Here is a 23,008-nt window from a genome sequence, read left to right as displayed (position 1 = left end):
TCAAGTGATTGATGTCCAAAAACATACAAAATAACGATCGATATGACATCTAACCTTTTACATTGATATGTATTGGCCAACAGAAGATGTGTTGTTCTATTCAGGACCCAGCAAGGCCACACACGTCTGTAGGGATTCGCCTGAAAATCCGGGAGGTTGGTAGGGTAGGGTAGGTTTTAATGCATCCACCATATAGTTCCGACCTAGCACCGAGCGATTAAAGACTGTTCCGAATGAAATTATATCATTTTCATTTGAATTACATATTGGGTATTTTCTATCGAATTTTAGGGTAAAATTTAAGCAATTTGTATTGTGTACATTGTGTGAGCTTCATAAGCGGGTGTGCAGTCGTTGTGAAAATGGTGTCGGAAGAGTAGCAGCAGGACAAAATAATTTTTCTTCGTGCCATCAAGCAGGAAGTTGGGAATGGTATAAACTTTACTGCCCAAAAATGTATCTTTGACGTAAGCGCCAACTTTTTCAATGGATTTGAAATTACAAAAACCATGAAACCCTTCCGGCCCAATTTTTACCAAGAATATTTATGAAAAATGTGAAAAATACAGAAAAATGTAAAGTATTAAACATATGCAAAGTCCAAAAGTTACCGTATCGCAATGAACGGCAGAATACGGTGGCAAAATCACAAGCTCTTCACCCAGATGCTGACTAAACCGCATTGCCTAGTTATGAATGACGAGACGTATGTCAAGCTTCCGAGGCTCCAGCTTTTCACTGCTCATCATAAATTCAATGTTCCTGAGAACGTGCGAAAGTAGAAGATGTCGAAGTTTGCCAAAAAATACATGGTTTGACAAGCAATTCGCCCGTGTGGAAAGTGAAGCACCCCATGCCTGACTACCGATACGGTGTAATGCCTTCTGCTCACGATTACTCAGGGTCGTTGCAAACTGCTGATTCAGACTCAAGAAGAACCACACAACCCACAATTTCCCAGGAGTTTACCCTTTCCCGTTTATCTACCCTAAATAAAGCCACTCGCGTCACTCGTGGGGAGCCTCTCTTGCTACCGTTCCCGAGGCTCCTGTGGTGAAACCTTCTCTACAACCGACTACGGACGAGGGGTGACGGCTACCTTTATGAGCCCGGAATAACGTCAAAGAATGTATGTTCAGGGCTGTTTGTTAAAAGGGAATGACACTGAAGGTAATGGTAGTGATTTCTATAAATTTGGTGGGGGGGGGGGGTGTTAAAGCACACGGTACTTGCGGTCTGATGGTTTTCGGCGTGCGTGGGAGGAAAATTCCGTTCCCTAATCAGATGGCCTTCGGTTCTTAACTGGAACGGTACTGATAGTCCCTTCCGTAGGGCCTCTTCCTGTCGTGTCCTCTTCGATCTTCTGCGTCCTCGACTGTAGATAATAAAGAAAAGGCCCACTGGTCGGACCTGACCAGCAGAAGTTAACCACCGTGGCGTCCCCATTCGAATCATTTTTCTCATTACCTTTTCTTTGTATACTTTTTAAACTCTAACGACGTCCACAATTATCAACGACGTGGACGTAATACGAAACCTAATAAACAAACAACACTAAACATTACTGAAAACTGCACTTATCTACATATTTAAATTAAAACATTTACTTTACACGACGCGCACTTCTACTTCCGGAGACGGTCACGAACAGAAAGAAAGACCACATAAAACGGACAAAAGGGAACAATGCCGACAGGCCGAGCACAATTATGCCCTATCCTTTTGAGCGACGGTACTTGCCCCATTCATGGACGCGACCTCTCTTTTGCTCAAACCAGTCCATTGTTAAGGACGCGGGGACCCCAGATGAGCTGGCGCAGAGCTTACAATGACCCTGTCAATTGACATTTGGCAGATTTTGTTGTCTGCGGCTCAGCTTTATTTTAGTGATGGCAGAGTCATCGCTTTAGGCCAATATGAACGGATGTTACAACGGTTAAGGGGCAGGTGTACCTTAACACGTTGGGCCCCGAATTATTCTTGCTACGCTTTCCATTCAGCCTGCATCAGGTGCGTTTGCACAAAGTCAGAAATTCGACTAGAAAGTAGTCACATTTTGTAAAACATCCAAAAACAAACCATAAATGCTTTTATTTTCCTATTTTGTAACTGTCAGTCCCAGTCAGTCAGCGTTTTCCTACCAAAAAGCTCAACATCGGCCCCTAGGTATCGACGCGGAGTTCAACGTGTTAAGGAATGCCTCTAAAAGCGTTTACTTCTGAAGCAACACAAGGTGCCAAGATCTCTTGGCCGGATCTAGTCTCGTGGCATTTCTGGAAAGATGTTATGGACTGGTAGAACGCTAAGAACATCAATTTCGTGCCAAAAATTCTCAATTCCCCGAACACACCGGGACTGCGGTCGGATGAGAAGTACTGAGCCATAATGAAGCAGACACTTCGTAATCATCCTAAGGAAGTGAAATCGGTGAAAGATATGAAGCGATATACAAACCTGGTTTCCCAAACTTTGTACGAGGTCTTATAAGTAACGTGAAGAGGAAGGTTCGTGTATTGGATATGGAAAGAAAGTTGAATTAAGATGGTTGGTTGAATGGGTGATTCTTGCCAAATCTTTTGACTCGTGATAGCCTTTACCACTTTTTTTTGGATTGCAAAACTTCCTGATTGATAAGAAATTGGGATCAAAAGAAGATACAAAGACTTTTATGAGAAAGATATTATGAAGCTACTACTAAAATGGCAACAAATTATACAGCAAAACGGCGCATATTTGTCCCAAATCGGACAATCCGAAGCACCTTAAAAAAATTTAATTTCACCTTAAAATAATGGATTTCTTTCTTCTCATCCTAATATATTTATATCAAACAGCGGAGGATATATTGAGCAAACGAGTTACATCTCCACAATAAAACGGGCCTACAATATATATGGTGGCTTATTGCATCGCGAACTTTCAGATTTTCTGCATATTTTGACAACCTACGACCGAGAATATTCATAAGAAACCTGAAGAGGTATTTAAGTCGTTTGGTTCTAGTCTAGTCCTTTCGGCTGGAACTGATTACACTATTCGGCTAAGGTATTCTTGAGCTATCGAATATTCAGGAGGATACTCGTTTTCGATAGAATCCCGAATAGGCAAAGGATTCGATTTTGGTGTTACAATCTTCCGAATCAGAACATTTCAAAGTTCACCGGAAATACATCCAGTGGTATTATATTCTTGGTCAGCAAGCAATTTGCGTACCTACAATAATTTAATAATAAGTACAACAATTTTGTATTCAGAAGTTGAACTGATTCATGAAGATTATATTCTATAGTATTGAATACCATTATCAAATGGTATGGAATCTATACAATTTCATTTTGTTATCCGTGTTAGGCAAACGCCTTACGATCTGCCCGAATGTGTAGAAAAATTAGATGCTCCTATTTCAACGCTATTTTAACAAATTAACTATTATAATTCTGTATTGTAAAAGATCAATACAGAGTGTTGTAAGGGAATCTCAAATCTATTGGCGCAAAAACACTCGGAGAACACTTAACGACATAAGCGTAAAGAGCCCTAAGAAAGTACATTTTTCTCAGAATCTAGTGGACCGATTTGTCTAGAATTTGCAGATGTCTCGAGTTTTTATTTTTTTAATGTTTTTTAAATAGTGACTTTTGTTGAAAAAAACGGCCAAAAAAATTCAGCATTAAGAAAGACTATTTAACATTCTACAAAAATATACCCAGTATTGGGTATATTTTTGCAAAAAAATTAGATTTGAGAAACATAAACACTTTGAACTATTGTTGGAGGAATTTTCTGCTCATCGAAAAAAGTATCGTGAAGGACGCCATAAATCCCTACTATGTTTTAAATTTTTAAGATTCTTTCGATTTATCCGGAAAAGTTGTATTGTGTTGTACTTAATTTGTAAGTTCAATTTTGGCAATTTTTTCCAGTAATCACGTTGTGCTAGTAAACATATATCCTGTAGATAAAATACTCAGCTTCATTGAGGTGTAATTGAAGTTAACACAGTAGGTTGAGATGATATTGAAAAACATACTCGAAAATTGATAGTTTTGAGTAAAAGTTAGATTTGGACCATGTAAACTAGGTTACCTAACCCAATTAAATCTCACCGGCCCATTGGGAGTTTTTTTTAATCCGATCTAGCGGTAGCATATTGGAGAAACAATTCAAAAACTATCAACGCATAAAAAATTAACACAATATGTAGTGAGACCAGTGACGGTTTGTGTGGAGGCGATCTGGCGTAGTGGTAACATCCATGCCTCTCACGCAAAAGGTCACGAGTTCAATTCTCACTCCCGACATTCTTCCAAAAATGGAAGTAAAAAGTGACGAACCAGCCAAATGAGTTGAAAATCACTATAATACAGATAAAAAAAAAAAAAAGTGACGGTTTGTAGTGGGGGCGGAGGGGGGCGTTCCGTTTGCTTGTGAATGCACCCCAGAGGTAAAATATGATTCCCACACATTTGGGCTAGGTGGATGTGGGTAGGTAGGTGTTCCCGTGATGATTTTTTATATCACGAAAAGATATTTCGGACATACGGAGGATTGAATAAGATTGTATTGATGATTTTAGTGTCGAACGTCAAAAAGAGATCACAAGCAGAAGAATATTATTTCGTAAATATTTGAAAAGATCGCAGGACAGTTCCAAGGAAAAACAAAATATCCATTAAACCAATTATAGAGAATTGATTTAGATACAACTTCGAACAAATGATTACCTATTCAATTGTATTCCTACGTTAACCTTGCGGTTATGTCACAAATATAACCCACTCCTAGTTTTTTCTTTTGGGTGGGAAAAGCTGCAAATTTGAATAACGACATCCTTCAACAAACGGACGGTCAGGGTTTAGTTTTTATAAAGGCCCGTTTGCAGACTATCGACTACTCCAACCATTTCTGGATGAAATGTAGGAGTTCAGGTGCTGTTGAGAAAGCAAAACAAAAAATCCGTATCCATAGGGTTTGTAGGCAACTCTTTGGGTTTATGAGGACAACAAGATTTTGCTATGAATCTACAGTGTGTTACTTTTTAGGATTGTTTTATCCGTTTACTCGTTATTCGCAGTTTGAACTGATTCGCTGAGGAATGTTTCTGAGACACACAGGTGTGTTGCTAAAAGATTGTCGCAAACTCGATGGAGTGTTAATTATAATGCTGTGAAACCAATTTGTGGGCTGGTAAGAGCCTTTGATTGTATTGTGCGACTCAAATACTGGATCAAGTGCACAGTTCCTCCTACCACCAGTTTATGATTCAATACTTCTGTGTTATCTGTACTTCTATTGCGTTAGACTACATAAAGTAGATCTAGCGCAGAATAATTGCAAACTAAAGGACCATCTCTGAGTAATGCTGTGAGCAGATTCAATGCACTGGTAATTTTTCGCTGTTGAAAGGAACAGTCTGGTCGCAACGGTCATTAAGATGGTTTTATTAAAGTCCAACGATTAGAAATTTGCTACCAAATATTTATTTGAGTCACATTTCGACATCCACAAATTATCCATATTTTTTTTATTTTCTTATTTGGGTAACTGTCAGTCCCAGTGACCAATGCGTGAAGACTTTGTACTTTTTTGTTCGTCCTATCTAATATTATAATAAATACGTTTCACGTTTAGATAAGTTTGATTTTGCATTCGTAAACGAACACTCCTAGGAGCATTCAGAAACAACTGTCAGTAAAATCGCCAAGAATCGAAAAATACATTTATTAAAAAAATCAATTACAGGCTTTCAAAGTACTTCCTTTCCGATAAAATACACGATTTCAGCGAGTTTTGAATCGTTTTCCACTTTTGGAAGGACTGATAAAAGAAGTTTTCTCTGAGCTTCTTGAAAATCACCTCCGATGCGTTTACTACTGATATATTCTTGGTGAATCGACGGCCTCTAAGGTGTTTTTTCAGCTTAGGAAACAACGAAAAATCACAGGGAGCCAAATCTGAGGAGTAAGGAGGGTATGGCAAAACTTGAATGTCGTTTTTCTCCAGGTATTCGGTTACAGTTCGGGCGGTATGAGTCGTCGTGTTATCGTGGTGCAGTATCCAGGTGGTCGCAATCTCGGGGCGTTTCTTCGAAATGCGTGATCGGAGGGTTTCAACGCGTTCAAATATTGCGAGTTAACAGTGACCTTCTGAGGGATCTCGTGATGGCAATAAAAAAAAAAGATTAGCATTACCTTTCCGGCCGACTTTGATTGACGAACTTTCTGAGTACGCGGAGAATCAACATGTTTCCATCCGGATGTTTCGCTTTTCGTTTGGGGATCTCAATGATAAGCCCAGGTTTCGTTAACAGTGATAACTCTATCTAAAAATTTTGGATCCGCTTTCAGCATTTTTTTTCAAAATTTGCACGCGGCTCTCAATCTGTTCGCTAGTGAGGAAATGTGGTACCCATTTTGCGCGCTCATGTCTCAGCTTCAATTCGTTCGCTGGGATGTTGTGTGTCGAACCTACGGATATATTCATGATCTCGCCTATTCGTTCTACACTAATAGACCTATCTTCTAGCACAATATCGTGTCCATATCGTGTTGATATTGACCTCAGTACAGGTGGTTCTGGGCCTTCCTCCCAGCGTACCATCGAAAAATTGTTCTTTGGCTCATACGAAGTTGTTTTGTTCTCTTTGTTTGAAGTCTCTTTCATCATATCGACCGTTTCTGGTGCGGATTTACCCAAGCCCAATTTTTTATTGCACAACGTTGTTCATTTTTTAACGTCGCGTCACACATAGCGAAAACTTCGGAGGCGAAAACCAACACGATTTCAAAACACATATACTCAACCGCTATAAACGAGTACACGCTCGCGAGGTCATTTCAACCGTAACCAGTGTTGCCTCTTCGAAAAAAACCATGTACTTAGGACTGTTTCATAAAATCTTTCTCGACGGAAACTGTATTTGGCAGCTAGTGGTACAACATTCGTGCGAAAGATGATGAATCGTGTACCGGCACATAATGACAAATCCACTCTACACTGGTTTTCGGAAAACAAAATCATGTTAGTCGAAAAAGACCTCAACCCACCTAACTGTCCTCAGCTGCGGCCAATTTAACGTTACTGGGCAATTGTCAAGGCCAAGTTCAAAGTACAGTGTCTAAAAATATGTCAGAGTTCAAGAAGGATTGGTCTGCAGCGCCCAGAAAGTGCACAAAGACTACTGTGCAGAATTTGATGAGTGGAGTTAAATCTAATTTTCTATCATTTTTAGAATTGAACAATAAGCTTGATTTTCCATTTAATTGCTATGTAAACTTAATATTCTTTAATAAAATTCACTTTTGTAAACACTTTCTGAACGTTTTCAAGTTTTTTTTATGTTTGAATGATCAAGACTACTTTTCGGTACACTCCTTACTTCTATCATTTTGCGATCCGATCAGATTAAAATGCGTCTGCGTTAACACGTGAAACTATTTCATCCAAACACCAGAGCCCCACATAGCCAAACTCGTCTCAAACGGATCACCTATGGTTACGTAAAAGCCTCTCAATCAGCGCCCTTTCTGGACCAGAAGTTCCCCAATGGGAAGCGTTCTCCGAACGCAATCAGCAGATCAAATGAATCCCTAATGAACACGGGAAAAGGGTAACGAAATTAAGTGGTACCTACAAGTACCACAAGTAGCGACGAAATCAGCGCCCGGAGAGGAAACACGAAACATACAGTATAAAAAATAAACGCTGGGCAAAAAATTGTGCGAACGAGTGATTCCGATTTGATCGGAGCTGGAAGGTAACCAATTCTTGAGAAGTTTGACCACCAACAACACACATGAGCTTCAATAGTTCCACCGGGTGAACGAAAGGGGAGAGCCCGGTGAATGTGTCCTCCACATCCACACCCGAAGGGCAAGACCAAGGTCTGGCAATTCGTGAATCGTGCCTGATGACGATATGCTAAATAGGTTCCTGTCCTGCTGATGCTGTACGGATGACCCGCGTTCCGCGCATCTCCCGGCGATTTATGTGACGAAGGTATGGATTGACTTCTCTCACCGGGCTTACACGGGTGGACAAAATTTACGAGCAACAGCAGCAGTATGGTTCAATCCAGTCGCTGAGAAAAAAAGAGTGAAAGAACAACAAGACGTGAAATGAAGAACAATCGCACAGCTTCATCTCAATTATATTTGCGTCATTATGTCTGTCTGGCTACCGTATTGCCTCAGTCGGGAATGGGCCTTCCAGAGATGACACGTGCGGAAACTGCGGGCTGCGAGGTGGAAGTCGTCGCACAAATGTTGAAAGATTGACTGCGACATTCGTGCATTTGAGAGAGTTCGATGAATGGCCTTTGGGATAGGGCCCGTTTCGGGACCCAATCCACTGCGTTGAGATAGCAACGAATGGAGCAGGAATACTCTTGGTATGGTTGACATATCTGTCGTATTATTGTGGAATCATATTGTTCAAAAATAGCTTGATTATGTCGAAAACCCCTTAAGGTGGATTCATCCAACATCCTTTCATTACGAATCTTAATACGAAAAAAAGATACAGCTTCTCGGACACCATTCGCACTTTTCAACTTTTACCAACACCGAGTCGTGCTCATTCGGAACACAACGCAATCACGGAACGGGGACATTTCGCAGCATATGTGTGTTCGCGGAAAACATGAACGATGGAAGAGGCGCACAATTTGAATATCACTCATCTTTTCCGCGGAAAAAGCGTTAGTCTCGTCCTGCAAGTGAAATGATAGTCCGACCCATCGTCGTCGTCGTTGTTGCGGGTGAAGATAATTCATTAATTGACTTTTTTGCTCCATGGCAGCAGCGACGAAGAATCGTGTACGCGACCAGAGACATCCATTCAGTAGGCTGTCCGGAAACAGCGATACTGATATGGTCTGCCAGTTTTGGACGTTTAATGGATGGCCGGAATGAATTGCGAACCAGAAAGAGGCTGCGAAAATCCGAGGCAATTTGAATTAATTCGGGAGCTGTTTTGGGTGATAACGAATGGAAACTTTGAATATTTTAGTTAGTATATTGGGCTGTCTGGTGGGTTGTTCATTATTTGATTTTAGTTCGACCGTGCGAGCTATACAGTGTTTGAATTGAAGTAACATGATGCTTCTCTATATTACAAATTCAGTTGTCTGTTTGAATTCTATGGTATGTGATATTCCAGGTCTGATAGAATAATATAAGGCCAAATATAAAATTGTATATCTATGGTATGTAGGGGTTTTTGGGGCCGGGGAAGGTTTTCGTGATAATTTGAGACACCTCCCCCCTCTCTAAGGGGGCTGCCTTACAAATTAAACACAAAATTCTACATTACTCGGGAATTAATCAAGCAAATGAAACGAAATTTTGCATGTGGAGGCTTTAGGGTACAATAAATGATTCTATGGTGGATAGATACTCCTCCCCTCTCTCTTAGGTGGGACTGCCATAAAAATGAAACACAAATTTCTGCATAACTCGAGAATTAATCAAGCAAATGGAACCAAATTTTGCATGAAATCAAATTTGGAGGTTTTAGGGTACAATAAATGTTTTTACGGTGGTTAGATACTCCACCCCCCTCTCTAAGGGGAGCTGCCATACAAATGAAAGACAAATTTCTGCATAATCCGAAAACTGATCAAGCAAATGGAGCCAAATTGGTCATGCGAATGTTTTAGAGGACACTAAACGTTTTCATGGTGAATAGACACTCCTCCTCTCTCCCTGAGGAGAGGGAGGGTGGTCTGCCATACAAATGGAACATACATTTCTGCATAATTCAAGAACTAATCAATTAAACGGAATATTGTAATGTTTTAGTTTTGTTAGAAATACTAGGAATTTTATAATAAAAGGTAAATTCAACGGGTTCGATTAGAAGATCAATCAATGAACAGTTCTGCGATTGGACCCATGAACTTGCTCATAGTAAGAAAAAGTGAATGTTTGAAGGTATCGATAACAAAAAACAAATGTTGGGCGGGACGAAGTTTGCCGGGTCAGCTAGTTGCAAATATAAATCTTTAAAAAAGCTTCGTTTCATAATTTACATATCGAAAGTGTGTATTCGAATGATTTTTTTATTTTTATTTTCTTATTTGCAGTTGCTTGTTGCGAGTGTGAAAGAACTAGCGATGCACTAATTCGTGACTCAATCGAATGAATCAATCGTGACCATTCGATTTATAGAAATTCAACTTGGTTACCAGAATGTTTGTCATTCGAATCATAACGAATGTGTTATTATGAAATTATTTAAATATTACAGCAATCAGATGCTGCCAACAATAGTGTGCCTGGAAAGATGTAGTACTTTCACGGTTACACCCTGTACAAAAACATAACCAAGTTGTATTTTTTCATCGCGTATTTTTGTTTCCTAATTATTAAACTTCATGTTTTTATTGTTTCCAGAAACAAGTTTTAATCACAGTTAGCAGTTTCTAAAACCATTTCAGTAAAATTTTCCAGCACGTGTGACTTCATTGCATTGTGTTGATAAAGGTTTCATACTTTACTTTACTAGACATTTGGCATCAAACATATTTTTTTGAAAATCCCGATTTTCGGTGATTTTTCGATTTTCAAAAAAACTCAAATTTTAACGACACTAGTAAATGAAGTCCGAATGGGCTAATTTTGAGCATAAGATATATTATCGTGCAAATCAGCATTTCGCAGCAAGTTCCGAATAAAAAATCTATATTACTATTTTTAGTGGCAACCAAAACCACACGTTTCGTCTTATATTCTTATATTCTGAAAAAAAAAGTGTCGATTTTTGACATTTTTTTTTTCTTCGAGATGACAGTAGATCTCGACGTTTCATGCAATTTTAAGACATTTGGTTGGTGTTTAGTCAGCCCGGATAGTCATTGGGACATTTTTATGAAAAACGAACTTGAAGTTCAGTGCTGTGCAGTTTTCAAAGTAATTAATTTTTTTCGTTCAATGTTGTTCTCAGAAATGTTAGCTACTCTCTGTAATACTTTGACGTATGATAATTATAAAAAACATCAAGTATTATACGCACTTATTTGGCTGCCTATACGTACATGGACTGAACCAAATGTAGCATTTTTTAAGAGTTGGTTCACTATGACTGAACAATTTCGAAATATTTGTCAATCAATTAACAGTTGTGAGTCGAAGTGGGCCATTCTGTTATAAAAATTAGTGTGAGAAGGGGTGTGAGGTTAGAACTGCATAAACCTGCCATCTATTACAGGCATGAATATGATAGCACGGCAAACATGTTAAAGCATAACCTTCATTCATGATTAAATTAACCTAATTTAATCATCTTAGACAGTATTCGTCAATAGAATTGTCAAATTCGAATTCATTGTCATCACAACAGTCTAAATCGCACTCTGAAATTGCATATTTTGCGATCATTTACACTGAAGACAAGCATTTTTCACTGATCCGTTCAGTCAGAGTGGACCAAGCAATTTTACAGTCAACTCTCCCTTACTCGATGCCTCTCTTACTCGATGGGCTTTGTTTCATTTTTCCATGGATTTTTACCTCGCTAACTCGATTGATTGTCGCGTACTTGTTTTTGTGCGTTTCTAGCTGAAATGACAGCTGAAATGATTGCTCTTGAAAGTGAAGACGAAGTGTTCGTATTATCAAGGATTTTTTTTCAAGTATGGAAAACCAGGGAAAACCTTTCAAGCGAACGATTAAAACGCTAACCATAGCGCAACGTTTGAGCATCATCGAGCAGGTCGAAAAGTATGGGCGAAAGGTGTCTGAAGTTGCAAAAGATTTCAGTATTGCACAAAGTACGGTGTCAACACTATTCAAGCAAAAGGAAAAATGGCATCGGATGGGAAAATTGAATGTGGACAAAAAGCGTATAAGGTTGGTTGGGAACGAGAAGCTGGAACGGTCAATGGAAATTTTTGTCAATCAAGCCAGAGATAATAATTTACCTCCCTCAGGTTCTATTCTTCGGGAGAAGGCTTGCGAATTTGCCCAAAAACTGGGAATTCCTAATTTTAAAGGAAGTTCTGGATGGCTAAGTAAATTTTTAAAACGGCAAAAGATGACATTTCGGAAGCTATGTGGCGAGAGTGCCAGTGTAGATTTCAGTGTAACGGACAACTGGATTTCGCAAACCCTACCCAGTATAATCGTCGAAAACACTAAACACACATGTGTTCTACAAAACAAACATCCTATGTATTTAAAATTTATATTAAAATTTGAGAAAAGAATGTATAATAGTACATGCGCATTAGTACATATAGGGTAAATGTACTAATGCACAAAAACAAATCAATTATAGTAATATCCTGTACACGCAATGGTACCAATTATAGTAAACCCCATGTACCATAATTGGTTTATTCCTAATTGGGTCATATTTTTAAGCCCTAATATTGGGACACTTACCCTAACATCATATATTTGCAATTTGTGGCATAAAAAAAATATGAAAAAATGTTCTGTATCTCGGTACCTCCCTAACTCGATGGCCCCTTGGATATCGAGTTAGGGAGATTTGACTGTATATATATATAAAAATATATATATCCTGCGTTACTCGAGAATTAATCAAACAAACCAAACCAAATTTGGCATGTGAAGGTTTTAGGAGGCAAGAAATGTTTTTATGGTGATTCGACATTCCTCCCCCTCTTTAAGGGGGGTTGCCATTTAAAAGAGACACAAATTTCTGCATAACTCAAGAAATAAGCAAGCAAACGGAATCAAATTTGGCATGTAAAGCTTTTAGGAGGCAAGAAATGTTTTTATTGTAGTACGACAATCCTCCCCCCTCTCCAAAGGGGGTGGGGGGTGTATGTGGTCATCTGTCATACAAATGAAACACAAATTTTTGCATAACTCGAGAACTAATCAAACAAATGGAATCAAATTTGTCATGTGGAGGTTTTAGAGATCACGATACGTTTCTATGGTATTTCGACACTCTCCTAGAAGGGGGTGGGGGGGGGGTTGTGCGGGAGGTGTGGTTCTGCGGCAATGCATAACTCGAGAACTAATCAAGCAAATGGAACCAAATTTGGCATGTGATGGTTTTAAGGGGCAATAAATGTTTCTATGGTGGTTCGACACTCCTCCCCCTCTCTAATGTTGGGGGGCTGTCTACAAATGAAATATGAATTTCTGCATATCCCGAGAACTAATCAAGCAAAAGGGTGAGCGCAAAACTCGAGGAAGGAATCGTCCAATTTAAGATTTTAGATTTTATTATATTTTCTGTTTTCCATGTAAGGGAGAACCATGTTACTTACAAGTGATTGAAAAATCTTGAACGAGAATTGTGTCTGAAAATAATTTGATAAAAAATTATTATTATTATTTTTTTATTATAAAAAAAAACTTTTCGAAAACCCCAATACTTAACTTTACTTTTTACTTTATACTTTACTTCATAATTTACTTTATTAGACATTTATACTTTACTAACCTTTTGTATGGCAATGGAAATGGTAATATCTTGGGTCTTCTTTAACGGATCTTGATATCCTGTTGGCATGAAAATCGTCTTTAGGCTTGTTCCAATACGAGTATAGGCAGCATACCTTACTTATATTCTCCACTAATCCGGATAATTTCTGGTGCCCTGGTGAACCCCATAGCCCTCGCTTAGGGTGCCAATGAAGGTGGTCATCACGAATTTCAAAAAGTTATCCCATAAAAATGTTGACCACCTCGAAAAAAACACCCTATGCCAAATATCAGCTCAATCGGACTTAAGGGAGAGTGGCGCAAAGCGGTCAAAGTTTGAGTTTTTTGAAAATCGAAAAATCACCCAAGGGGGGAGTAAAGGAAATCGGGGTTTTGGAAAGGTTTTTTTTTATGTCAAATGTATCAAAATTGCATGAAACATCGAGAACTACTGTCATCAAAAAAAAAAATTGTGTCAAAAATTTACACACTCATTTTTTTTTAGATGACAGTAAATCTCAAAAAACTCAAATTTTAACGTCTGTGACACTAGTAAATGAAGTCCAAAATGAGCTAATATTTTGTATGGGGTATATTATATATCTAGATGACTATTTTTTTTTGGCACCCATAGGTTTCGTCTCATATTCCGGAAAAAAAAACAAGTTCCAAGAGTGTCGATTTCTGACAAAAAAAAAAAATCATGCAATTTTAAGACATTTGGCATCAACCATTTTTATTCGAAAACCCCGATTTCCCCGATCACCCCTTGGATGATTTTTTGATTTTCAAAAAAAAACTCAAACTTTAACCGCTTTGCGCCGCTCTCCCTTAAGTCCGATTGAGCTGAAATTTTGTAAGGGTATTTTTCGAGGTGGTAAACGTTTTGTATAGGGTAACTTTTTGAAATTTTAGAGTCGTTTTTGTCCCACACATTTATTGGCATCCTACCCTCACTACTGATAGGTTCGAGGAACGAATGGTTCGGATTCCAGTTTTCTTGACAATTCAAAAGTCAGGCGAAGAATATCGGAGCTCATAATAACGTTTCTTAAGATCAGGGAGGTTAAACACAAACTCCTGCTCATGGTCAGGAGTAATCACGATAGTTTTGATCCAAGCTTAAACGAGGATTCATCGGAAGTGTGGCTGATAAGTGTTGATCGAGAGATACCATGTTACCATACCGGCAGCCTTTTTTGTTAACATGTCCTACTCAACTTTAACATCTACCGTTTTCATCTGAATATCAGTTCGGCTCTACCGTTTAGTATTCAAAACATAAACATGAGGCATCTACAAAAAATATGGAGGCATATTTCCTATTAGTGAGACACAAACCTGGTGTTGATTTCACCCTGACTTAAGGTGTCGGTTTCATGGATTTAAAATTTCAAAACGAAACTTTTGAGCATCTAAAGCAAAAAAAAAAAAACCACCCGCTGTCTCACATAATACATTGCACAATGATCTAAGATGAATTCGGGTCACGGCAGCTGTATGGTGACTTGAAACCTAAGAAATGACAAGTGTATGCAAAGGGCATCGGAAATGAAAAAAAAACTATTCACTGGAAAAGTGAGAGTGTTGGTTTTACCTTGATTTACTCTGTATGTTTCAAAGAATCATAACTATTTGATATTGAGCAAAATTTTACTAGTCTCTTTCTTCTTGGTGTATGAAAAAAAACTAATACAGGGGAAATTTGATATAATGTACATTTCACTTTAAAAATTGTACGTTGTATCGAAGCATAATAAACAAAACATGCTCATAGTTTATATTACTTTATTGTTGCGCTGTTTGGGAAAGGTTAGTAAATAATGATGAAACAGTTCAACTAGACGATGAAGCCTACCTTTTTATGATGTTTTCCTTCATACCGTTGATTGATTCATTAAGAATCTGGAATCACAAAACCAATTGTATCTCGAGATTGGTTAAAGGTACAACAAATATTTTCATATTAAAATACAGATAATTTATTGATCTCTCAGAAAAAAAATCTTCCATTACAGTATTGATGAATATTCGTACTTTTCTTCGGATTCCTCCATCAGAGATTGGACTCTCGGTTGGTCAACCTCAGCGGCCATTTAATTCCACGATCCCTTCACGTCTGCAGCATTCCGAGTTACTTTGACACCCTTCTCCAATCCTGCTTGACAATTGGAAAGATGGATTTCTTTTTCAATGTAATCGATCCCATTGTCACAGTACCGTCATCCGGTAGCAAATTGATCACCGGGGTGAAATTGATCAAACGTATTACTGAAACAAACATAAATTTTCAGAGGTATTATACAATTTAATTTTAAACTTTTTTAATCTGAAATGCTCAGTAATCATCCGAAGGTTTTCTTTGTCAATGGCCCTCAACGAATCGAATTTCATTGAAATTAATTCATGAAAATTTACATTTTTCTGAATAGCATTTTCGTTTCCATTTTTAACTATGGTAAAGAAGCATATTTTCAACGCATCAAAGCAATATTTATAAACGCTAAACATATTAATTCACTTCTAGCCGATACTTGATGAGTTGAGTAAGTGATAAAATACTTGTAATTACTATTCAAACAAGTGAGAAAAAATTATTTTACAAAAAAGCACCACGAATGACCAGAACCGAATCCCATCATGCGACATATCGAACGTCTTGGTTTGTCAAAACCATCTGATTGGTGACCGTTTCAAGGGTATTTAGCCATATTAGGATAACCAAAATGGTCTCCGGATGACCTGCAGATCAGTGTTTAAATCGAGTTATGGAAAGGCATGACCACACCTGGATTAGATCAGGTTTTTGTATCCTCAAACCCTTGAATTATCATTAAAATGACCGTAGGTGGAAAAATAATTGATTTTCTATACATTTTTGTGCATATGATACATGAAAATTATGTAAAACGTAGATTGATCAACTTCATCCCGAAGCTATATTCAGAAATTTTTCGCCGAGAATTTTCCAAATTAATGCTTAAGGATTTTTTTGAACACAACTTTCCATAACGTTTTGTGGCCTTAGCGCCAGTACTGATTTTAAAAATAATTGTGTATAAATCTAACAAAAAAATCGGGATTATTCACATTTTTCTGAAATTAGTGGTCAATTTGTCTCCGGTTTACGGTACCATTGAAGCACCTCTTGATTGTAGTGGCAAATCAGGTCAAAATCTAACCGAACGTTTCTGCAGGCACTTTCACCTATACATTTTCGACTGCATTGTCATGTTGGTCATCTTGGTTTTCTCTCCACAGCAGGAAATCCGTTGTCAAATCAAGAACACGTACTTCGTCAAAACCTTGTTGTACAGTTTTCAAGCGCGTCTTTCGGGCACCAGATTTTGCTTTAGCGTACGGTTTGGGTGCTTGCAGGCACAGAAATTACGATAACCTTTTCACATATGGATTCTCCGGAAGGTACATTGGTTGAGGTTGTGTGTGTGACGATGTCGTAGTCCGAGAGTCCAGGGTTTGCGTTGATATCTTCATCTTTGATTTTCTCTCGAAACTATCCCAAACTCGTCACATCTTCTTCTTCTTGAATGGCGTTAACGTTCCCTGTGGAACTTTTGCCGTCTCAACGTATGCATTAACTAGCGTCATTTATTAATACTTAGTTGAGACTTCTCAAGCCGAATAACACGCCTTAAATGTATTATGAGTGGCAAGCTTTAGAATACGCGTGACCACAGTGCAAGTCGAAGGAAATTTCTTTGACGAAAAATTTCCCCGGCCAGAACGGGAATCGAACCCGAACACCCGGCATGATAATGTGAGACGCTAACTACTCGGTCACGGGTGCACTTCAAAACAAAACTCTGGTCATTATTTGGTTAGTATTCGATTGAAACGGATCCATTGATGTGTATAGAGCATACCCGCGATAAAAAATCCTATCGATTTCGTTCAATGTAGGACTACGTTTAACAGAAATCTGCGCTAACCTCAAATAATGGAAGATTTCGAACGCTTTTAACTCGACCATTTCTTGATAAAATATTGGAAATATTTATAAGCATCTATCACAATAAAGACAATTATATTTTTTCGAAACAAAAATTTTTAATAGTTGTAAAATGTCAAACATCATCTAAACACACTGAATCCCACGGTTTGATTGGTTAAATTTTTGTCATTGTTCCGACCAAAAGGAGCGACTAAAGTAGCAACGGAGTGCAATCAGAATACATCATACCACTACATAAATAATCGTAGCTATTCAGCGCGCATATCATTCTATCCAGAAGAATGAAGGAAAAAAGCAACCTTATAAAAATTGCGATCAGTCTATTCCACCTCAGATTCTATTTTTCTACCGCGTTGAGCGGACGTATATATATTTTTTTTTGTTTCCGAATACATATTTGCAACGGGCTCATGATAAGCATAGTTAGTACGCGATGTTGGAAGACGAAGAAAATACATTCTCAGAGAATCAACAAAGCACAGAATTATAAATTGCATTCGCGAAAAACATTAATTCTTCACTAGTGAGCAGTAGCGCTCACGAACTAGTAGTCATCCGGCTAGCGACCATACGGAAATCTTTCTGAAGGTTGAGAGATCGATTTAAGTTTTCCAAATTGGACCTTTTCAAGGCTAGAGGCAAATGGGCCGAGCAAATTTAAATCCATTATAATTAAAAATCGACTCACTCATTCATTCATTCTTCAGCCAGCGAGCAGAGATTTTTGACGTACAACTACGTCTTTTAGGAAGGATGCCAAATCAGAAAACAGGTCTCGTTTTTATAAAATAAAGTTAACGTTAATAACTATTTTCAGTGTGAACGAATTCTCATGATTTGCATACCAATCGAATCGGAAATCCTCTAAGATTTGTTTGACATGCTATACATTACAATTCGCTAATCTCTAAACGGTATAAATTCATGAAAACCGGAAGAACTTCCTTTTTTACCATACATTTGTTCTGCCGATTTGTGCGCTAACCCTACCCGTATTTCAAAGGCTCGAATGCTAACTCGAACATTTCTCAACAGATCGGAAAAATATTTGCATAAATTTATAGGAAATATTTCGACGCGTCTATCACGATTAATAAATTGTTATTTTTCATGAGATAAACAATTGAATAACTGTAAAATATCAAGCGTTATCTAAAGGCTCCAACTGCCAAGGGTTGATTGGCCCGATTTACGGTTTCCCCAACACAGCCTTCAAAATCGATGTACCTGTGGAAATCCGCTTTGCAAATATACATGCAAGTCGGGGGTATTTTGTTCTCACCGAGCTATGTTCCGCTAACACGTACTTCAAAATCAATGTGCCTGGGGGAATCCGCTTCGTCAAAACATGCAAGTCGGAGGTATTTTTTGGTGTTGAATACTTTTGTACTCATTTTCAGATACTAGAGATGAATGAACTTCCGCGGTTCGAGAACTACGCAAACATGAGATGTGCAATAATTTCAGAGGGAAATGTAAATGCAGTGATCGTTTGACAATTTTTCCTTTCACATATTTTGGTAGTCCTAGGCATCATATCAATCGTAAAAGGACGTTCATCAAATTTATTTGTAACGAAGAACATAATCTATTACAAAAATTTCGATGCATTCTAAAATAATATTCGAAGTGGCAAACAAGTGGATTTCATAATATAATTGCGTAGTTCTACGTCGAAAATATGCGGTCGTATCCTAGATACAACCCCTTACAATATTTTGTTTCTAAAATCTGAGGTGGATATGGAGTTCGCCTGTGGCTGCAGTCCATCGGTTCTTTTCAGGGCCACCAAAAATTTTGTACTGAAGAATTTATTGCAGAAAAAATCTATGAATTCTATAGTAACATTTCAACGATGAAAAGCAAATTGATAGAGCTTGTGTGAACTTAGGAATTTTTGGAGCTTATTGGCGACTTTCCGATGGCATTGATTAATTTTTTGCAAATTTTAAGCCGGATGTGAAAAAGGTATTCACCTCCAGTGAGAGTTGTGCTCTTGGAGTTGAAAATTGGATCCTTGGAGTTGAAAATTGGAGCGTGCTGCATGGCATTGTTTGTAAAATATTTCTTTGAGAAATTGTGTCCATTAATCATAATGGTATAAAAAGATGGAAAAGAAAAACAAACAGTAATTTAGTAAAAAAAATTCACTGGATATTCCGGGGCCGGGCAAAACAGATTTTGCAATATTTACTCTAATATTCGTTGATTTTGTTAATCAAAGTCATCTCCTCCAGTCTCAATACACTTTTTACATCGATTTGATAGCGATTTCAATCTAATTTGAGAAATGGCGTTCAACGCTTCGATTGAATCCATTCATAGATCTTCATATCACCACAAATTGTTCTTTTACTTTGGCTAAAATTCTTCGAAATGAGAAAAGCCACAGTAAAAGTGATGTCAGCGATATTATTGATCATATCATAAGAGATAAATCAAAAGTGAGTGATCAGTAAGAGTGATCATAAAACCGAAGATAAAATCCAAAGTTTTTTATCCCGAAAAGCATATTTCGTACATTAGAGTAGTTGCAGAAACTCGGTTATTATTGTAACATTTTTTTGTTTTTTCAGATTGATCACAAATAAAGTAAAAATAAAAATAATACTAATAATTTTCGCCAAGGAAAACACTCTTGATTTGTCTCCAAAACAACTCACAAACACTCTTTTTGGTTAATGGATCGACGTTTTTCGTGAGGTTTAAATGAGCAATATATCAGCCATCCCATGCCAAACCGATATCGTGGTTCTCAGATTGTCGTTAAAATTGGAAGTTTTGTTCCTTATCGCAGAATATTAAACCCATATTTTTGTGTTTTTTCATTAAGGTGCCAAAAAATAATGTTCCCCTTTTTTGTCCAAAAGTGATTTTTTCAAAGATTCATAACTTTTAAATAGCAAAAATCACATATCTGATTTTTAGATATTCTATGTAAAAAAAAAACCTCACATTTCAATAAAAAATATAAAAAATATAGCACCCTCTATCTTTGACCTGTTTACATGGTCAAATAAAAAACAGTAACAAACAAAAACGAAAACAAAATCCTAAGTTTTTGATAGGGAAATAAATTTTCAAAAAAGACTAGCATTCTTGGGAAAAACAGAAAAAATGATTATTATAAATTATGTAAATTATTATTATGAGTATTATAAAAATACGGGTTTAATATTTTGCAATAAGGAACAAAACTACGATTTTTAACGAAAATCTGAGAAACGAAAATTTGTTTAATTGAAACCTTTTTTTTTATTTCTAACGTTTTAAATAACAATTTGTTCGTGGTGACTGACATGGTACACAAGTCTTCTTCTTAGGAACAAATACATGATTTGCTTCCTCATACTTGATGAAGTTAAACTGATCATCAAAAACCATCATTTATATGCAAGTTTAGAAACATTGCCATGGGCATAGAAAAAATAAATTCTTTCAGCATGATTTTATCCATACAAACCTTCCGACCGTTGTAATATGATTCACATTTAACACTGATATGCAAGTGCTAAGGTACGGATCTCAAAAAATGTTGCCTACCAAAAAGACACCGTTTCAGCACAGGAAAACACTTCAGTTTTTCGTCTATATCCCATTTCGAAGCTGCTGCTGCTTGGGGTCGTAAAATGCACACAGAACTCGAAAGAAATATAAATTGAAAACAATATTACCTATTCATTCTCCCCGGAGGGTGGGGGCGTTGTTTCCCAAACTAGGCGCGCACAAACACATCACACTCCTGGTGCCGCCAGCATGGGCAGTCAAGCGACCCAGGATGCCGGATGCACCATCATCATGGAATGCAGCTTCCCTGCAAGCCTGTTTGTGTGTGAGGGGATGTGTTTTTGTTTAGGTAAGTCGAACACGTCCCGGCATAAAACCCGGCAGCTTCGTTTCTAAAATTTATGAATGAAAATAAAATGTTTCACTCTCGCACAACTTACCGGAGCTGCGGAGCTTTTCGAAACGAAGATGTGGTGGCCCTCCGGGGGAGAATCTTAAATTTTTATATACGTGTATTTGCTGCTGCTGCTGCCAGTGCTTGGTCGTGAAGAGCTGCAGCCCCGATCGGAGAATGGTCGAAATGCATTCGCAGTGCTCATAAAAATCTAATAGAATTTGGGGGATGTGGGCAGTGCGCCACCAAGGGAAGTGCACAGCTGTTGTGAAGATCTGGAGCTGAGTTTTGTTGCAGCCTGAAAGCACAATATGTTTCCATTCAGCCGATTCAGTAGCAAATGTTAATACTCGAATCAACGGGAACCTGAAGATAGCAGCCTGAGAAAAATAGGAATATACTCGCAAGCTTTTGCGTTCTTTTTTCAGTAAATTCCAGTCATGCTCTTATACGCAATTGAACGTGTGGTACAACTTTTTCGATACTATCGAATATTCAAGGAGCTTCAACTTTTCGTACCTAGTTCAGAGAGAAAAAAAGAGAAAAAGATATCTCAAAACGCGTTTCTTGAACCACCCACACCAACTCAAAGCTCTGAAAGAAAAATCCTTTGTTTTTCTTGACGGAAAGACGCTGGCAACGTCGTCATTTGATCGATCCTATCCCAGGCCTCGAGAGAGCAGCAACATCAGCAGCAGTAGCAGCAGTAGCAAAGTCACGAAGAAAGGAAGCTGTAATAAATTTTCCATTGAGTAAGGTTATGGAAGGATACTTTTCTTCTTCCTTTTACGACGGCTGTGACGACGAAGGATGGCAGAGCCAAAATAAAATAACCAAACCTGAAGACGATAGCGTCGTAGCGCTGCTTTTTTACGAGACCCTATCACAAGGAAGAGGCGAAATTTCAAGTCATCAATTTTTCCTTAGCGCTTTTCTCCTGGGGACGAGATCTCCGGTCGGTGTGGAGAACGACGTAGGCGAAGATTGTCAGCACTCGGCTGCTGCTGCTGCTCCTGCTGCTAGATTCGTTCGTCACGGAGAACACAACAACAGCAGCACTCTGGGCCGGGAAGGAGGTTCCAAGGTGGCCATAAATTTTTGATATATATGTTTTTCCCGGCCCAGGATTATTCCACGGAATGCCTGGCCGGAAGTATCGCGTCGCCTGGCCACCCCGGTCTTTGTGTTCGGTATCAGCCGGCTATAAAAGAATTATTTTCGGTACGTGACGTGTGTTGCTCTTGGTGCCCCCATCGGATCAAGCTGTAAACAACAAACATTCGAACTCTCGTCGTCGTCTTGTTCCAACACCGCCGAGCAAGATGTGCATTCGTAAATAATGCAGCCACACAGCTGCATTTAATATCACCCCAGGTCGCAATGTTTGATGTAGGAAAAAGAAATTTGTAAGATCACCAGTGGAAGTACCGATTGTAAAAGCCAATAATTGAATGAAATCTCAAAACCAGCACTATTGTCATGCGAACCTTCGTTTTTTTAATTATACCTGGCAGTTTTAAAACATAATAAAATTTATTTTATAAATTTTTTCTTTATTTTCATATCGTACATATGAAGAAGTATTTTATCATCAGGTTGATCCCCTATTGTTTATGATGTTTTGTATTGCTCTCACTAATCTAGCATACAATTTTTGAACGATTGATTCAAAATGGACAATTGCAGCATTTCAAATCAAGTTTCACACCCTTACTGCATTGTCCTTTCCAA

Source organism: Toxorhynchites rutilus, chromosome 1 (genome assembly GCF_029784135.1).
Source record: "Toxorhynchites rutilus septentrionalis strain SRP chromosome 1, ASM2978413v1, whole genome shotgun sequence".
Classification (NCBI taxonomy): Eukaryota; Metazoa; Arthropoda; class Insecta; order Diptera; family Culicidae; genus Toxorhynchites; species Toxorhynchites rutilus.
This window is presented reverse-complemented; position numbering follows the sequence as displayed.